Consider the following 18,890-nt stretch of genomic DNA (forward strand, 5'->3'; position numbering starts at 1 on the left):
GGCCTTGAGGACGAGGACGATTTTTTCAAATCTGACATGTGTTACTTTATGTGGTAATAACTTGGGAATGCTTTTACCTATTCAAGTGATTTTGAGATTGTTTTCTCGTGACATATTGTGCTTTATGTTAGTGAAAAAATTTGGTCGATAAATTCAATATCTATTTGTGAAAAACACCAAAATTTGAATGTATCTGCTTGGAAGACAGATAGTAATACCACACAAAATAGTAACTATTTTACATATCCAATATGTCTACTTTATGTCTGTATCGTTTTTTGAACATCCTTTTATTTTTCTACGACGTTACAAGGCTTAGAACTTTAGCAGCAATTTCTCAATTTTTCAAGAAAATTTCAAAAGGCTATTTTTTCATGGACCAGTTCAGTTCTGAAGTTGCTTTGAGGGCCTTATATATTAGAAAGTCCCCCATTTTAAAAACTGCACTCTTAAGAGTATTCAAAACAGCATTCAGAAAGTGTTTTAACCCTTAAGGCGGTTAAGAGGAATTAAGGCAGAGTAGAGGTGAAATTTACAAATTTCATTTTTTTTTGTCAAAATTCATATGTAATAATTTTTTTTTCTGTAACACAGAAGATTTTACCCGAGAAATGCAACTCAATTTTTATTACCCAGATTCTGCAATTTTTAGAAATATCACATATGTGGCCCTAGTGTGGTAAGGGACTGAAACACAGGCCTCAGAAGCAAAGGAACACCTAGTGGATTTTGAGGCCTCCTTTATTTAGAATATATTTTAGGCACCATATCAGGTTTGAAGAGTTCTTGTGGTGTCGAAACAGTAAAAATCCCGCAAAAGTGACCCCATTTTAGAAACTACAACCCTCAAGGAATCTTTCTAGTGGTATAGTTAGCATTTTACATTTATTTGAATTAGTGTGTGAAGATGAAAATCGACTTTTGTTCTGAAAAAAAACGTAGAAATGTTACATTTTTACAAGGAATAAAGGAGAAAAAGCACTCCAGCATTTATAAAGCAATTTCTCCCAATTACGGCAATACCCCATATGTGGTAATACACTGCTGTTTGGACCCACAGCAGGGCTCTGAAGCGAAGGAGCAGCATTTGGATTTTGGAGCGCGGATTTTGCTGGAATAGTTTTCAGTGCCATGTCGTGTTTGCAATGCACTGGAGGGACCAAAACAGTGGAAACACCCCAAAAGTGACCCCATTTTGGAAACTTAGCCCCTCAAGGAATCTTTCTAGGGGTATAGTTAGCATTTTGACCGAACAGATTTTTTGCTAAATTTATTTGAATTAGTGTGTGAAGATGAAAATCTACTTTTTTTCTGAAAAAACATAGAAATGTTTCATTTTTACAAGGAATAAAGTAGAAAAAGCACCCCAACTTCTGTAAAGCAATTTCTCCTGATTGCGGCAATACCCAATATGTGGTAATACACTGATATTTGAACCCACAGCAGGGCTCAGAAGAGTAGGAGCGTCATTTGGATTTTGGAGTGTGGATTTTGCAGGAATAGTTTTCAGTGCCATGTCGTGTTTGCAATGCACTGGAGGGACCAAAAAAGTGGAAACCCCCCTAAAGTGACACCATTTTGGAAACTATGCCCCTCAAGGATTTTTTTCTAGGGATGTGATCACTTTTTTAACCTCATACTTTTTTTTTGAAGAATCTTGTGGAAATCTGGTGTGAAAAAGAACACTTTAAATTTTTTCACAAATGCTTCATTTATAGGACATATTTTTCATATACAGAGCATGCAAGTGAAGAAAAGCACCTCAACATTTATTGGCCCATTTGTACGGAGTTCAGAGATACCCCCAAAGTGGACCAAATATGTTGTGTGGACACATGGCAGTGCCTGGAAGTGAAGGAGCAGCCTTAGGTTTTCAGGGTCCAAGTTTTGCATGAGACTCTGAGCCCCCATAATGATGGAAAACCCCAATAAATAACTCCATTTTGAATACTACAACCCTCAAAGAATTTATCTAGGGGTGTGATCACTTTTTTGATGGTACAGTTTTTTTGCAGAATCTTGTGGAAATCTGGCGTGAAAAATAAAATGTTCACATTTTTTCACAAATGCTTCATTTATAGGACAGATTTTTCAGACACAGAGCATGCAAGTGAAGAAAAGCACCTCAACATTTAGATTTTCACAGCCCAAGTTTTGCATGAATGGTTCAACAGCACCATTGGATCTTTGAAGAGACTCTGAGCCCCCATAACGATGGAAAACCCCCAGAAATTACCCCATTGCGAATACTACGCCTGTCAAAGAATTTATCTAGGGGTGTGATCACTTTTTTGACGGTACAGTTTTTTTTTGCAGAATCTTGTGAAAATCTGGCGTGAAAAAGAACAATTTCAAATTTATTCACAAATGCTTCATTTATAAGACAGATTTTTCAGACACACAGCATGCAAGTGAAGAAAAGCACCTCAACATTTATCAGCCTATTTCTTCTGAGTTTAGAAATACCCTCAAATTGGCCCTAATCTGCTGTTGCTGGACATATGGCAGGGCCAGAAAGTATTGGAACACCACAAGGAATTTGAGGACTTATTTTACTTGGATGATTTTTGGGCACATGTCATGTTTGCAAAGACCTAAAAAATTGTGCAGATACTACACCATATTACAAATCCTAGGTATTCATCTACGGATATAATGAGTATTTTTAGTTTTGTTATGGGGGATCTTCAATTTTTAAATGGTGAAATGGTTACGGTAAATCAAAGGGAAGGTAATTGTAAATGAAAGGGACTATAATTATAAATGAAAGGGATGGATGAAAATAAAATTTAGAACTCCAGAGAGTTGTGATATATGTGGAAGCACTCCTTCATACACAGTCCAGGGTGGGTGGGACAGGTGTTGCACTGGTATGCTGTGTCTTTTCTTATGCCTCTTCTGGCACAGACGCGACCCTTTTTCTGGGGGCGCCATTTTTTTCTGTGGGCGGCACTTCACCAGGAAAGTGCAGCCCTGGAACTATCCTGGAGACATCAGTACTTGCAGAGGTAGGACTTTCTCCTACCTCTGCCACATTCCCAAAGAGAAGGGATTTGATCACCTTCTCCTGGTACTCCAGGTATGTCCCCTCCTGACTAGTGCTCCTGTAAATTACAAAGGAGTTTTACAACTGCCATTTGGATGAAGTACACCGCAAGTTTTTTATACCAAATTTTGGATTTCCGCATGGCACTGTACGGCTTGAGCATCTGGTCAGAAAGGTCCACTCCCCCCATGAACTTATTATAGGCCTGGATGCAGACAGGCCGTGACATGGTGGTGGGTGTTGCATTACACACAGGGACAAGAGAGCAGGTGGCGTCATGGATTGATGTCAGCATTAGGACATCCTTCTTGTCCTTGAATTTCAAAATTAGGATCCCTTCTCTATGGAGCGCCCTGCTCTCCCCACGCTGCAGGGGTTGGCCGAGAAGGGTTTTTGGGAGCTGTCTCTGGTTTTTGCGGACCATTCCCACACGCCGTTTTTTGCTCCGCCAAGCATATGAACAGGGGTACACTTGTATACCAGTTGTCTATATACAAGTGGTCCCCCTGATTAAACAGTGGGTGCAAGAGGTCCCAGACAATCTTCCCAGTTGTGGTCAGGACGGTTGGACAGTTTGGGGGCTCAATCTGACTGTCCCTTCCCTCGTATATTTTAAACGTGTGTGTATAGCCCGACTCTGACTCATACAACATGTATATCTTTATTCCATACCTGGCACGTTTGTTGGGCAAATACTGCCTGAACTTCACCCTTCCCTTGAAATGCACCAGGGATTCGTCAATGGCAATTTCTCTTCCAGGGGTATAAGACGAAAATGTTTGGTCCACATGGGAAATAAGGGGTCTAATTTTGTAGAGTCTATGAAAATTGGGGTCATCCTGGGGGCGCACTGCGAATTATCATTAAAATGTAAGAACTTTTGTATTGCATCAAAAAGAGGCCTGGGCATTGTGGTGCGGTATAAGAGGCAGTGGTACAGAATATCTGTGGACCAATAAGCCCTCACTGATGGCTTCTTTGTTAGGCCCATATTCAGTACCAATCCCCAGAACTGCAGCATTTCTGCTTTGTCAGTGGGATGCCACCTGTATGGCCTGGCATAAAAACGACGGGGTTGACAGCAATAAATTGTTGAGCACTGAGATTTGTCTGCTCAACAACATATTCCACAAGGCTGTCCGAAAAAAAGAGCTGGAAAAACTAAATCTCGGACAGCCCTGCTGTCTGGACTTGGACGCCTGCAGCAGCAGTAAAGTCCGGTACTTAGGGGGTGTAGGAGGTTGGAGGCAACCAATTAGGTTAAGGTGCAGGTGTAACTTGAACACTAATCCTCCTGCGACTGCAAGGGGGTTCCTCGGTGTCGCTTGAGGAGGAGGACAGAGCAAAAGCGGACCTAGCATCACTCGCAGTATCAGTGTCCGATGCGAGCATGTCATACGCCTCCTCTGCAGTAAAGGTTTTGCGGGCCATTTTTATTTTTTATGTATTTTTATTTATTTTTTTACATAAAACACAAAATACCAACGTACACTAATATTTTTTATTTTATGACACTAAAACTGACTAATAGAGATGAGCGAACCGGGACAACCGAACCCGGTTTCGGTCCGAACTTCCGGAAAAGTTCGGTTCGCAGCGAATCCGAACTTCACCGGGTTCGGCCGAACCCGTTTTGACTGAACCCGGTCAAAAATATTATACAAATCGGCAGCCACTTGTCTCTATCAATCACTGATAGAGAAAAGAGGCTGCTGATTAAAAATAAAATAAAAAGCATTTCATACGTACCTGGTCGTTGTCTTGCGGACGAGTCCCTCTTCTTCCTCCAGTCCGACCTTCTTTTCTGACGCGGCAGCCTGTGATTGGCTGCAGAGGCCTCTGCAGCCTGTGATTGGCTGCAGAGGCCTCTGCAGCCCGTGATTGGCTGCAGAGGCCTCTGCAGCCCGTGATTGGCTGCAGCGCTCACATGGGCTGCATCGTCATCAAGGAATGTCGGGCCGGATGTCGCAAGGGACGCGTCACCAAGGCAACGGCCAGGAGACCGGACTGGAGGAAGCAGGGAGTTCCCGGTAAGTATGAACATCTTTTTTTTTTTACAGGTACTCTATATTGTGATCGGTAGTCACTGTCCAGGGTGCTGAAACAGTTACTGCCGATCAGTTAACTCTTTCAGCACCCTGAAGAGTGACTATTTACTGACGTCGCCTAGCAACGCTGCCGTAATGACGGGTGCACACATGTAGCCACCCGTCATTACGGGGCCTCATGCACACGACCGTAAAAACACCCGTTATTAAGGGTCATAATTACGACCCGAAATAGCGGGCCCATAGACTTCTGTTAGCCACGGGTACCTTCCCGTTTTCTCACGGGAAGGTGCCCGTGCCGTTAAAAAGATAGAACATGTTCTATTTTTTTATTTTACGGGTCGTGCTCGTAATTACGACTCGTAATTACGAGCACGGCCGGCCACGGGCAGCCGGCCGCTTTTAAGAGCCGTGCTGTCATTATAAGGGTATGTTCACACGACAGCGTCCGTTACGGCTGAAATTACGGGGATGTTTCCGCCTGAAAACATCCCCGTAATTTCAGCCGTTACGGCATATGCAGGCGCTTGAACGCCGCGTCCATTACGGACGTAATTGGCGCTGCTATTCATTGGAGTCAATGAATAACGGCTCCAATTACGGCCAAAGAAGTGACAGGTCACTTCTTTGACGCGGGCGTCTATTTACGTGCCGTCATTTGACAGCGGCGCGTAAATTACGCCTCGTGTGAACAGACAAACGTCTGCCAATTGCTTTCAATGGGCAGATGTTTGTCAGCGCTATCGAGGCGCTATTTTTGGACGTAATTCGGGGCAAAAACGCCCGAATTACGTCCGTAATTAGTGCGTGTGAACATACCCTGTGTTCACACGCACTAATTACGGATGTAATTCGGGATTTTTTGCCCCGAATTACGCCCGAAAATAGCGCCTCGATAGCGCTGACAAACATCTGCCCATTGAAAGCAATGGGCAGACGTTTGTCTGTTCACACGAGGCGTATATTTACGCGCCGCTGTCAAATGACGGCGCGTAAATAGACGCCCGCGTCAAAGAAGTGACCTGTCACTTCTTTGGCCGTAAATGGAGCCGTTATTCATTGACTGCAATGAATAGCAGCGCCAATTACGTCCGTAATGGACGCGGCGTTCAAGCGCCTGCACATGCCGTTACGGCTGAAATTACGGGGATGTTTTCAGGCGGAAACATCCCCGTAATTTCAGCCGTTACGGACGCTGTCGTGTGAACATACCCTAAATTTTATAGCAGCACGGCCCGTAAAATAGAAAAATAGAACATGTTCTATTTTTTTAACGGCACGGGCACCTTCCCGTGAGAAAACGGGAAGGTACCCGTGGGTAACAGAAGTCTATGAGCCCGTTATTGCGGGTCGTAATTACGACCCGCAATAACGGGTGTTTTTACGGTCGTGTGCATAATGGGAGCACGGCTTGGAAAAACGACCAGCTGCCTGTGGCCGGCCGTGCTCCTCTCCTGAAATACTCTGTGCTGCCTTAAACTCTGTGGACAGTTCAGGATCCTGTTTCTTTTAAATGCTGCTAGGGAACCCGCTCGATCCACTATATAAGGCTGCGCTACAGTGCAGCATTTAAAAGAAACAGGATCCTGACCTGTCGACAGAGTTTAAGGCAGCACAGAGTATTTCAGGAGATGAGCGTGCAGATTCAGTGCTGCTGTGAACTCTGCTTTTACCATTACGTAGCTCTCAGTCTGTTACCTCTCCTCCACTCCTGTCCTCAATAACACCTTCACATGATTGGCAAGTCACCACCCCGCACAAGATCCGCACGCCCATCTCCTGAAATACTCTGTGCTGCTGTGAACTCTGCTCTTACCATTACGTGGTGACTTGCCAATCATGTGAAGGTGTTCTTGAGGACAGGAGTGGAGGAGAAGTAACAGACTGAGAGCTACGTAATGGTAAGAGCAGAGTTCACAGCAGCACTGAATCTGCACGCTCATCTCCTGAAATACTCTGTGCTGCCTTAAACTCTATGGACAGGTCAGGATCCTGTTTCTTTTAAATGCTGCACTATAGCGCAGCCTTATATAGTGGATCGAGCGGGTTCCCCAGCAGCATTTAAAAGAAACAGTGTGTGTGTTTGGGTATGTGTCTTTGTCTGTTTTTGTTTTTATATGTGTGTTTGTTTATGTGTGTTTGTGTATATATGGGTGTGTTTGTGTATATGTGTTTGTGTATATATATGTGTGTGTATATATGGGTGTATGTGTATATGTTTGTGTGTAGATGTTTGTGTGTGTGTGTTTTTGTATATGTGTGTTTGTGTATATGTGTGTATATGGGTGTGTTTATGTGTGTGTTTGTGTATATATGGGTGTGTTTGTGTATATATATATATGGGTGTATTTGTATATATGTTTGTGTGTAGATGTTTGTGTGTGTGTGTGTGTGTGTGTGTTTGTATATGTGTGTGTTTGTGTATATGGGTGTGTGTTTATGTGTGTGTTTGTGTATATATGGGTGTGTTTGTTTATATGTGTGTATATGTGTGTTTGTGTATATGTGTGTGTTTGTGTATGGTTGTTTGTGTGTGTGTGCGTGTATATATGTGTGTAGGTGAGTAGAAGTATTGTTATTGTTCACATTGATAACTGTTTTTTTATGTTGTTGCAGATTTTGATGTACCGATTGGACTACATCTTCGATTCGTTGGACTACTGCGTAGATCTACGTTTTTTTCAAATTTTTATAAAATGGTTAACGACGGTTTTGTTGGGGATTTCTTATTTCAATAAAAAAGAATTGTCTTTGTGTTTTTTTTTAAACTTTATTAGTGCCTAGATAATGGCAGTTGGCTGATTGACAGCGTCCATTATTAAGGCGGTACTTAGTGTTAGCCGGTGCAGAGGCTAGCACTAACCACCCATTATTACCCCGGTACCCACCACCACCAGGGGTGCCGGGAAGAGCTTGGTACGATCCAGTACCCGACCATCTGTTGTGATGGTCGGGTACTGGGGCGGCCGTAGGCTGGTATTATGACGCTGGGAAGGGCCAAAAACAGTGGACCTTCCCACCCTTGTAATGCTAGGCTGCTGCTGCTGTCAAGTAATATAGGGAGGATTTCTCCAGCTCACCTTGTAAAAGTTGTTTGTTTTATGATGGGTAATCCTGACGCTCGGATCCTCGTGGTGGCACACGAAAAAAATTGCTTTGAAGGAAAGGATGGTTGGATCCAGCGTTGGTGGAGATAAAAGGAATCTTTTTCCAAGTTTTAATTATTCTTGTTAAAAAATAGAGTATTCAATGGCGTATATAGTATCTTTGCAATGAGAAAAAGGTGTAAAGGTAGGTAGCCTACGCGTTTCGGACGGTGTCTCCGTCCTTATTCATGGCTTATCCTAAGCCATGAATAAGGACGGAGACACCGTCCGAAACGCGTAGGCTACCTACCTTTACACCTTTTTCTCATTGCAAAGATACTATATACGCCATTGAATACTCTATTTTTTAACAAGAATAATTAAAACTTGGAAAAAGATTCCTTTTATCTCCACCAACGCTGGATCCAACCATCCTTTCCTTCTGCTGCTGCTGTGTTGTAACGGGCTAGTTATAAAAATGGGGGGGACCCCACGTCGGTTTTATTTTTTTTAATTTAACAAATTTAACAATAGACGTTGGGTCCCCCACATTTTTAATAACCAGCCATATACAAGGCCGCAGCAGTCTGGCATTACATGGGTGGGAAGGGCCACTGGTTTTGTCCATTCCCAGGCTAATAACACTGTGTTGTATGTGGCTGGTTATGATAAATTGGGTGGAACCCCATGTCTTTTTTAAAAAAAAATAAAAATAAAAAAAAAATGACGTGGGGGTCCCCCCCACTTTTATAACCAGCCAGATACAACACAGCAGCAGCAGCCTAGCATTACAAGGGTGGGAAGGTCCACTGTTTTTGGCACTTCCCAGCCTCATAATACCAGCCTGCGGCCGCCCCAGAGCCCGAGTATCACAACAGATGGTCGGGTACTGGATCGTACCTGGCTCTTCCCGGCACCCCTGGTGGTGGTGGGTACCGGGGTAATAATGGTGGTTAGTGTTAGCCTCTGCACCGGCTAACACTAAGCCTCGCCTTAGTAATGGATGTTGTCACTCAGACAGCGGCCATTACTAAAGTGGTAGTAATAAAATTTGAAAAGAAAAAGACAAAGATATAGATAAAATATTTTATTGAAATAAAGCACCCCCAACACAACCCTCATTAACCATTTTATAGTAGAAAAAAAACCGTCATCGAAGTAGTCCTCGAAACCGACGTAGTCCAAACACCAAACCTGTAAAAAAAAAAATCAATGAAATAAAACATGTCGTAGGCTTAGATTCAGTTTAATGTGTGATACTGACTGTTATACCATGTATAGAAGCCTGCCACGAAGTTGACTTAGATACAGGGCGCCAGCAGACAGTATCATACATGGCCATACAGACATATATACAAACAAACATACATACATACATATATACAAACATACACACATACATACATGCAAACTATCATACATACATGCATACACACACACATGAAACCATACATACAAACATGCAAAGATACATACATACATATATACAAGCATGCACAAATATACATGCAAACATAAATACATGCAAACATAATTACATACATGCACATATATATATAAACATACATGCAAACATACATGCAAAAATAAAAACATGCAAACATACATGACAACATACATGCAAACATACATACATACATACAAACATGTATACATACATGACAACATACATGACAACATACATACATGACAACATACATACATACATGCAAATATACATTCATGCAAATATACATTCATGCAAACATACATAAATGCAAACATACATACATACATACATGCAAATATATACATGCAAATATACATACAAACATGCACATATATACATACATGACAACATACATACATGACGACATACATACATGCAAACATACATACATACATACAAACATACATAAAATGCAAACATACATACATACATTCATGCAAACATACATGCAAATATATACATGCAAATATACATGCACATATATACATACATGCCAACATACATACATACATGCAAACATACATACATGCAAATATATACATGCAAATATACATACAAATATATACATACATACATGACAACATACATGCATACATACATGACAACATACATACATGACAACATACATACATGACAACATACATTCATGCAAACATACATACATACAAACATACATTCATGCAAACATACATGCAAACATACATGCAAATATATACATGCAAATATACATACACACATGCACATATATACATACATGCCAACATACATGCAAACATACATGCACATATATACATACATACATGACAACATACATACATACATGCAAACATACATACATGCCCAAAAAAATAATAATACGTTCATACTTACTTTCCTCCTGTCCGGCCTCCAGCGATGACGTTTCATCCATGTCGCCGCTGCAGCCTGTGATTGGCTGCAGAGGCGGTCACGTGGGATGAAGCATCATCCTGACGTAAGTGACCGCCACTACAGCCTGTGATTGGCTGCAGCGGCGAAAGGGATGAAACGTCATCGCTGGAGGCCGGACAGGAGGAAAGTAAGTACGAACGTATAATTTTTATTTTTTTATTACATTTAAATTGTATTTTCCGCGCGCCGAGCATGTACTGTCAAGGTTGCTGAAAGAGTTAGTGCAGCCCATTAACTCTATCAGCACCCGAGACAGTAGCATGCTCGGCGCACGTAAGTGACAGGTTCGGTCCGAACTAGTTCGGTCTGAATCGAACTTTTTTGTGAAATTCGGCGAACTAGCCGAACCGAACTTTCGAAAAGTTCGCTCATCTCTACTGACTAAACTACACTGACAAAAAGACAATGACTAACTGACAAGCACACACTGACTGACGCTGACCAACAGACGGTCTGAAACTAAGTGACGCTGACACAGACTAACACTGACTAAATGGACGCTGACTAAATTGACTGACTAAACTACACTGACAAAATGACTAACTGATGCTGACTGATTGACAGATGGTCTGGCGCTGACTAACAGACGGACTGATGCGCTGACCTAACACTAACATTATTTTTTATTTTATGATACTAAAACTGACTAACACGGACTAAACTACACTGACAAAAAGACGATAACTAACTGACGCTGACTGATTGACAAACAGACGGTCTGACGCTAACAAACGGTCTGATGCTGACTGACAGACGGTCTGAAACTAAGTAACGCTGACACGGACTGACACTAAATAAATTGACGCGGACTAACGCTGACTAAATTGACGCTGACTCACACTGGCTGAATTGACGCTACCACTGACTAAATTGATGCTGACTAACTAACTAAATTTACGCTAACACTGGCTAAATTTACGCTGACTAACACTGACGCTGACTAACACGGACTAAATGGACGCTGACTAAACTTTTTTTTTTGAGTTTTATGAATTTTGAAAACAAAAAAAAAAAAAGATCCCTTACAGACAGGGAGAGGAAGGGGGGGGGGCTGATCACAGTTACAGACTGTGATCAAGGGGTTCATTTTTTACAGCTTTTTCTTCATACGATGTCTACAGGCTCTGATCTCCTCTACTTCCTGACTCCAAGAGAGGAGTTCAGAGCCTGTGACGTATTTCTTTCTAAGAACTATGCTCCGATTGGTAAGTCTGCACAGACTAACCAATCGGAGCGATCTTCAACAAGGGACCGCTTCGATTGGTCCCTTGTATTCTGCCGGACATCAGGGCAGACAGACTGAGAAGTTAACCGCCGCTGCTGTGTAGCACCGGTTAACTTTTAGAGCACGGACGTAACTGCACTCCCAGGTGCGTGAAGTTACTGCTCAACTGGACGTGCATTTACGCCAAGTTGCAGGAAAGGGGTAAATGTTGTTTGAAGGAGCAGACGTCTCCTGGAATGAGAAATTTAACCTACACATTGCGAAAGAACAGATAAAATACCTGGGAACAAAAATAAATAGAAATACAAGAAAAATATATCATAGTAATTTTGGCCCCATTATAGATCAAATAGACCAAAGAACTAAAAAAAATGGCAGGAACTGCCTCTATCCATTTTTCGAAGGAGTCACCTTTTAAAAATTATTAGTTTCACAAGGCCATTATACCCTATGCAGATGCTCCCGTGACTTCTAAAAGACAGAGAGATCAGAAAAGTGGAAAACAGTTTCTTGAATTTTATATGGAAAGGTAAGAAACCTAAGGTAGCAAGGGAATGTCTGTATAGGGAAAAAAGAGAGGAGGTATCTAGATGCCTAACATTAGAATATATAATTGGGGCTATATTTTTATATATATAAAAGAATGGAGAGAAGGGAAGTCCCAATTAACAAACAAGAAAATAGAGGAACTCCTTGCACACCCAATATCCCTGAGAGGCCTAACGTGTGCAAAAATATCAGAAATGAAAGAAGGTCAGGGAAACTACATCCTATTTAGAGATTCCATTGCGACGTGGAGGAAAATTAGAAGGCTATGTAGAAAATCAACCTATTTTGATGTAGAATTAGAGTTGAGATATACTCCCCTTATTGGACAAATGATGGATACGAAAACCTGGATGGAATGGGTAGAAAAGGGAATTAATAAGATAGATGATATTATGGATATTCAGGGAAGAATAAAGAAGTTCTCGTTGTTACAAACAACAGGGATACTGAATGCAAATGACTTCATTACATGCAGGTAAGGGGAAAGCTTGAGCAGCTATTAAAAGAAACAAAGAATACAGATGATCTAGGAGATAGAGAATATAAAAAACTGATGGAGACATCCAAAAATATCTCAGCGATATATGGCAGAATATTGACGAGGACAGATAAAGGGGATATAGAAAGACAGATAGGAGTCAAGTGGAAAAATATGTTATCTTTGCGGCAAGGCGAAGAAGAAATATATGAGAGGATTATTAAAGCTTTACAAAAAGGTAAATAGAGAAATCTCCTCTGAGAATTGGAGAGAGATGTATTGGAGAATAATTCATCAGACTATTTATGCTTTTGATAAACCCTTGCAGCATTATATCCAGGGATATGAACAGAAATGTTCAAAATGTTATAAAGAGAAAGCGGATTTACTCCATGGACTCTGGTTTTGCCCAAGAATGTAAAGTTTTTGGATAGAAGTAACTGATAAAATAAATTATCTTAACGGGACATTAATATCCATGGATATATGGACGCATATTTTGCACTCCGATAATAATGTAGATATAAGGGATAAAAATTTATTTAGGGACTACAGTATACATCTTATGTTGATGGCCGCAAAGAAAACTATTTTAGACCACTGGAGCCACATACAGTGAAGGAAATAAGTATTTGATCCCTTGCTGATTTTGTAAGTTTGCCCACTGTCAAAGACATGAACAGTCTAGAATTTTTAGGCTAGGTTAATTTTACCAGTGAGAGATAGATTATATAAAAAAAAAAAAAACTGAAAATCACATAGTCAAAATTATATATATTTATTTGCATTGTGCACACAGAAATAAGTATTTGATCCCTTTGGCAAACAAGACTTAATACTTGGTGGCAAAACCCTTGTTGGCAAGCACAGCAGTCAGACGTTTATTGTAGTTGATGATGAGGTTTGCACACATGTTAGATGGAATTTTTGCCCACTCCTCTTTGCAGATCATCTGTAAAACATTAAGATTTCGAGGCTGTCGCTTGGCAACTCGGATCTTCAGCTCCCTCCATAAGTTTTCGATGGGATTAAGGTCTGGAGACTGGCTAAGCCACACCATTACCTTAATGTGCTTCTTTTTGAGCCACTCCTTTGTTGCCTTGGCTGTATGTTTCGGGTCATTGTCGTGCTGGAAGACCCAGCCACGAGCCATTTTTAATGTCCTGGTGGGGGGAAGAAGGTTGTCACTCTGGATTTGACGGTACATGGCTCCATCCATTCTCCCATTGATGCGGTGAAGTAGTCCTGTGCCCTTAGCAGAGAAACACCACCAAAACATAATATTTCCACCTCCATGCTTGACAGTGGGGACAGTGTTCTTTGGGTCATAGGCAGCATTTCTCTTCCTCCAAACACGGCGAGTTGAGTTAATGCCAAAGAGCTCAATTTTAGTCTCATCTGACCACAGCACCTTCTCCCAATCTCTCAGAATCATCCAGATGTTCATTTGCAAACTTCAGACGGGCCTGTACATGTGCCTTCTTGAGCAGGGGGACCTTGCGGGCACTGCAGGATTTTAATCCATTACGGCGTAATGTGTTACCAATGGTTTTCTTGGTGACTGTGGTCCCAGCTGCCTTGAGATCATTAACAAGTTCCCCCCGTGTAGTTTTCGGCTGAGCTCTCACCTTCCTCAGGATCAAGGATACCCCACGAGGTGAGATTTTGCATGGAGCCCCAGATCGATGTCGATTGACAGTCATTTTGTATGTCTTCCATTTTCTTACTATTGCACCAACAGTTGTCTCCTTCTCACCCAGCGTCTTACTTATGGTTTTGTAGCCCATTCCAGCCTTGTGCAGGTCTATGATCTTGTCCCTGACATCCTTAGAAAGCTCTTTGGTCTTGCCCATGTTGTAGAGGTTAGAGTCAGACTGATTAATTGAGTCTGTGGACAGGAGTCTTTTATACAGGTGACCATTTAAGACAGCTGTCTTTAATGCAGGCACCAAGTTGATTTGGAGTGTGTAACTGGTCTGGAGGAGGCTGAACTCTTAATGGTTGGTAGGGGATCAAATACTTATTTCTCTGTGCAAATAAATATATATAATTTTGACTATGTGATTTTCTGTTTTTTTTTATATAATCTATCTCTCACTGGTAAAATTAACCTAGCCTATAAATTCTAGACTGTTCATGTCTTTGACAGTGGGCAAACTTACAAAATCAGCAAGGGATCAAATACTTATTTCCTTCACTGTATCCCCCAACATATACACATTTTAGAACCATAGTAAGGAGACTGTTAATGTTGGAATATAAAAACAATATGCATACAAAGGAATGGGAAAAAAAAAGAGAAACCGTTAAGAGGTTAAAAAACAAAAAGACTACTTTATTTTTCTCACAAGAAGAAATTAATATAACATTTAAGGAGTTTGAATATGAAGAGAGGACATAAGACAAAAGCAAGGTTGTAATATGGGGGAAGGAGGGTAGGGAAGGAGGGTTAAGGGTTCAAATAAAAAGCGAAGTCATGGTTGAAATGATACAATGCGTCTTGAGATTTATCGAGTTATAAATGATATATGTAATATGAAAAAATGTATTATCTTTTGTACTGCAATAGATGGTAACAATAAAATATCTATAAAAAAATAAAAAATGCAAAAAACGTGCATCGGGAGCTTCATGGCATGCCGCCACTGAACTCTAGAGCAGTGGAAACATGTTTTGTGGTGTGACGAATTACACTTACCTATCTGGCAATCTGGGTTTGGCAAATGCCAGGAGAACGTCACCTGCCTGACTGCATTGTGCCAATTCTAAAGATTGTAAGAGAAGGGAAAATGCTATAAGGGGTTGTCCAGGCAGGGGGTGTTTTTTCATTCTGTTAACCTATCTACACGATAGGTCATCTGTATATGATTGATGGGGGTCCGACTCCCGAACCCAGCACCGATCAGCTGTTCCGAATACCTCCAGGTGCCGGAAGCTATGTAGTGGTCTGTGCCAGAAGCAGATGGCGCCGGTCACAGTATAGTAGCCGTGCTGCAGCTCTGCTCCTATTCAAGTGAATAGGAGCATAGCCGCAGTAACCCAGCTCGGGCGTTATACAGTGACTGGAGCCATCTGCTCTGGCGCCAAGAGGCAGCCGTAACAACTGATCGGTGCGGGATACGTGTTTCAGACCTCCACCGATTATATACTGATGACCTATCCTGTCAATAGGTTAGGAGTATAAAAAACAGCCCAGAGCCTGGACAACCCCTTTAATGCTTCACCATACCAAGACATTTTGGACAATCATATGCTTCCAACTTTGGGGGAACAGTTTGGGGAAGGTTCTTTTCTGTTCCAGCTTGACTGTGCCCCCGTGCATAAAGCAAGGTCCATAAAGACATGGTTGGGTGAGTTTGGTGTGGAAGAACATGACTGGCCCGCACAGAGCCCTGACCTCAACCTCATCAAACACCTTTGGGATGAACTAGAACAGAGATTGAGAGCCAGGCCCTCTCCTTCAACATCAGTGTCTGACCTCACCTATTCTCTTCTGGATGAATGGGTACATATTCCCACAGACACTCCAAAATCATGTAGAAAGCCTTCCCAGAATAGTGGAAGCTGTTTTAGCAGCAAGGGGGAGCAGATGGGAGAACCAAATCTATATTAATGCCTATGGATTTAGAATGTTATGTCACCAAAGCTCCTGTGGGTGTAATGTGTAGGTGAGCCAATACTTTTGTCTAGATCGCGTATCTCGTCTGAACTGCTGCTGTGCTCTGTAAACAGCAGTTCAGAGATATGGACTGTGTAGGAAAGAGAAATAGGATCGATAACAGAGATGTCCCTCCATGGCCGGCCTTGGATACGTTCGACCAGTGCGGTCGCACAGGGCGGCAGCCGCCACACGGCGAGAGGGGCGCCAGCGGGTGTGTGTATCCCCGCGCTGTTGCAACTACCAGCGGGGACACACACACTAACTGCAGTCGCCTTTCCACCCGGGCGCTTAACTTAGTGGCCGTCGCTACCACTGTAGCAGCCATAGCGGCTGCTAGCGGTGACACCGGGCATGAGGGCGGTGGCGCCACTAGCAGCCGCTGCGGCTGCTATAGCGACGGCACTATAGCACAGCAGGGAGGTATCTCCCTGCTCTGCTATCTACTATCGCCACTGTAGCTCCCTGAAGGAGCGGAATCCCTATGTGGCCGGGGATTCTGCTCCTGGAGCGCTCCTTGATGTATCTGTCCATATATGGACAGTGACATCAGGGGAAACTCCTGAAGCGGAATCCCCGGTCACAGCGTTGCAAACGCTATGACCGAGGATTCCACTCCAGAAGCCAATGACGTCATGGACACAGACGACAGGAGCTTCTCCTGGAGTGAAATTGACAGTCACAGCGTCAGCAACTCTGTGACCGGGGATTCCGCTTCAGGCGTTTTCCCTGATGTCACTCTCCATATATGGACAGACATCAAGCAGCGCTCTAGGAGCGGAATCCCCGACCACATGGAGATTCCGCTCCTTCAGGGAGCTACAGTGACGCTATCTATACTGGAAGGGGTTGGGGGGGGTTCTATTTACAAGGGGGCTGTGGGCTGTGTGGCACTACCTACAAAAAAGGACAACTGTGCAGGAGCACACAAAATACCCAGCTTTCCCGGCTATCAAATAAATGTGCGGAAATAAACTAAGATTTAGCTAGATTAAATAAAAGTTATATCTTAGTTTATTTCCACACATTTATTTGATAGCCGGGAAAGCTGGGTATTTTGTGTGCTCCTGCACAGTTGTCATTTTTTGAATGTCTGTTGCCCGCCAGCTATCAGGGTCATTTCATAGTCCTTGCACTACAAGGGGACTATGGGCTGTGTGGCACTACTAACCAGGGGGCTGTGTGGCACTACCAACCAGGGGGCTGTGTGGCACCTCCAACCAGGGGGCTGTGTGGCACCTCCAACCAGGGGGCTGTGTGGCGCTCTTTACAGGGGGCTGTGTGGCGCTCTCTACAGGGGGCTGTGTGGCGTTCTCTACAGGGGGCTGTGTGGCGCTCTCTACAGGGGGCTGTGTGGCGCTCTCTACAGGGGGCTGCGTGGCACTCTCTACAGGGGGCTGCGTGGCGCTATCTACAAGGTGGCTGTGCGGCGCTATCTACAAGGGGGCAGTGCGGCGCTACCTACAAGGGGGCTGTCTGGCGCTACCTACAAGGTGCTGTGTAGTGCTACCTACAAGGGGCTGTGTGGTGCTATCCACAAGGGGGCTGTGTGGCGCTACCTACAGAGGGAATCGGTGAGTGGTGGGCTGATGGTCATTTTACTGTGAGTGGGGGGCTGATGGTCATTTTACTGTGAGTGGGGGGCTGATTGTCATTGTACTGTGAGTGGTGGGCTGATGGTCATTTTACTGCGAGTGGCGGGCTGATGGTCATTTTACTGTGAGTGGGGGGCTGATGGTCATTTTACTGTGAGTGGGGGACTGATGGTCATTTTACTGTGAGTGGGGGGCTGATGGTCATTTTACTGTGAGTGGGGGGGCTGATGGTCTTCAAGTGGTTTCCACCTCTGACCTCCAATTGAAATTAATAGGAGACAGAAAATACCTGCCGGGCCCGTTTGGAGCTTTTTTTCCTGCGTCTTTTGCATTCGCTTCAACAGCTTAAGAAAAAACACAAAAAAAAGGTCACACAACGCTGTCAGTTGCTGAAGGAATTTTGAGGCAGATTTTTTTTTGCCTTACAAAAAACGTGTGTGAACAGACCCTACGAGTGTAGTGCTTGTTCTTAGCCGTTTTCTGTCTTTCCGGAAACAACTTTATTTTTCCAGTGCTGCCTCGAGTTTGAAAAGGTTGGGAAACTCTGTACTAGGCTACAGGATCCCGTCATGGAGAAGCTCAGTTCATCATGGGAATGGGGCCTAGGTGAGTACAATTTTTGTTTTTGTTTGGGGGCACGGTCTACAAAGGGGAGGTGGGAGACTGTATGGCACGGTCTACAAGGGGGAGGTGGGGGACTGTATGGCACGGTCTACAAGGGGGAGGTGGGGGGGGGCTGTATGGCACGATCTACAAAAAGGAGGTGGGGGATTACGGCACTGTCTA

This window comes from Rhinoderma darwinii, chromosome 5, assembly GCF_050947455.1.
Source record: "Rhinoderma darwinii isolate aRhiDar2 chromosome 5, aRhiDar2.hap1, whole genome shotgun sequence".
Lineage (NCBI taxonomy): Eukaryota > Metazoa > Chordata > Amphibia > Anura > Rhinodermatidae > Rhinoderma > Rhinoderma darwinii.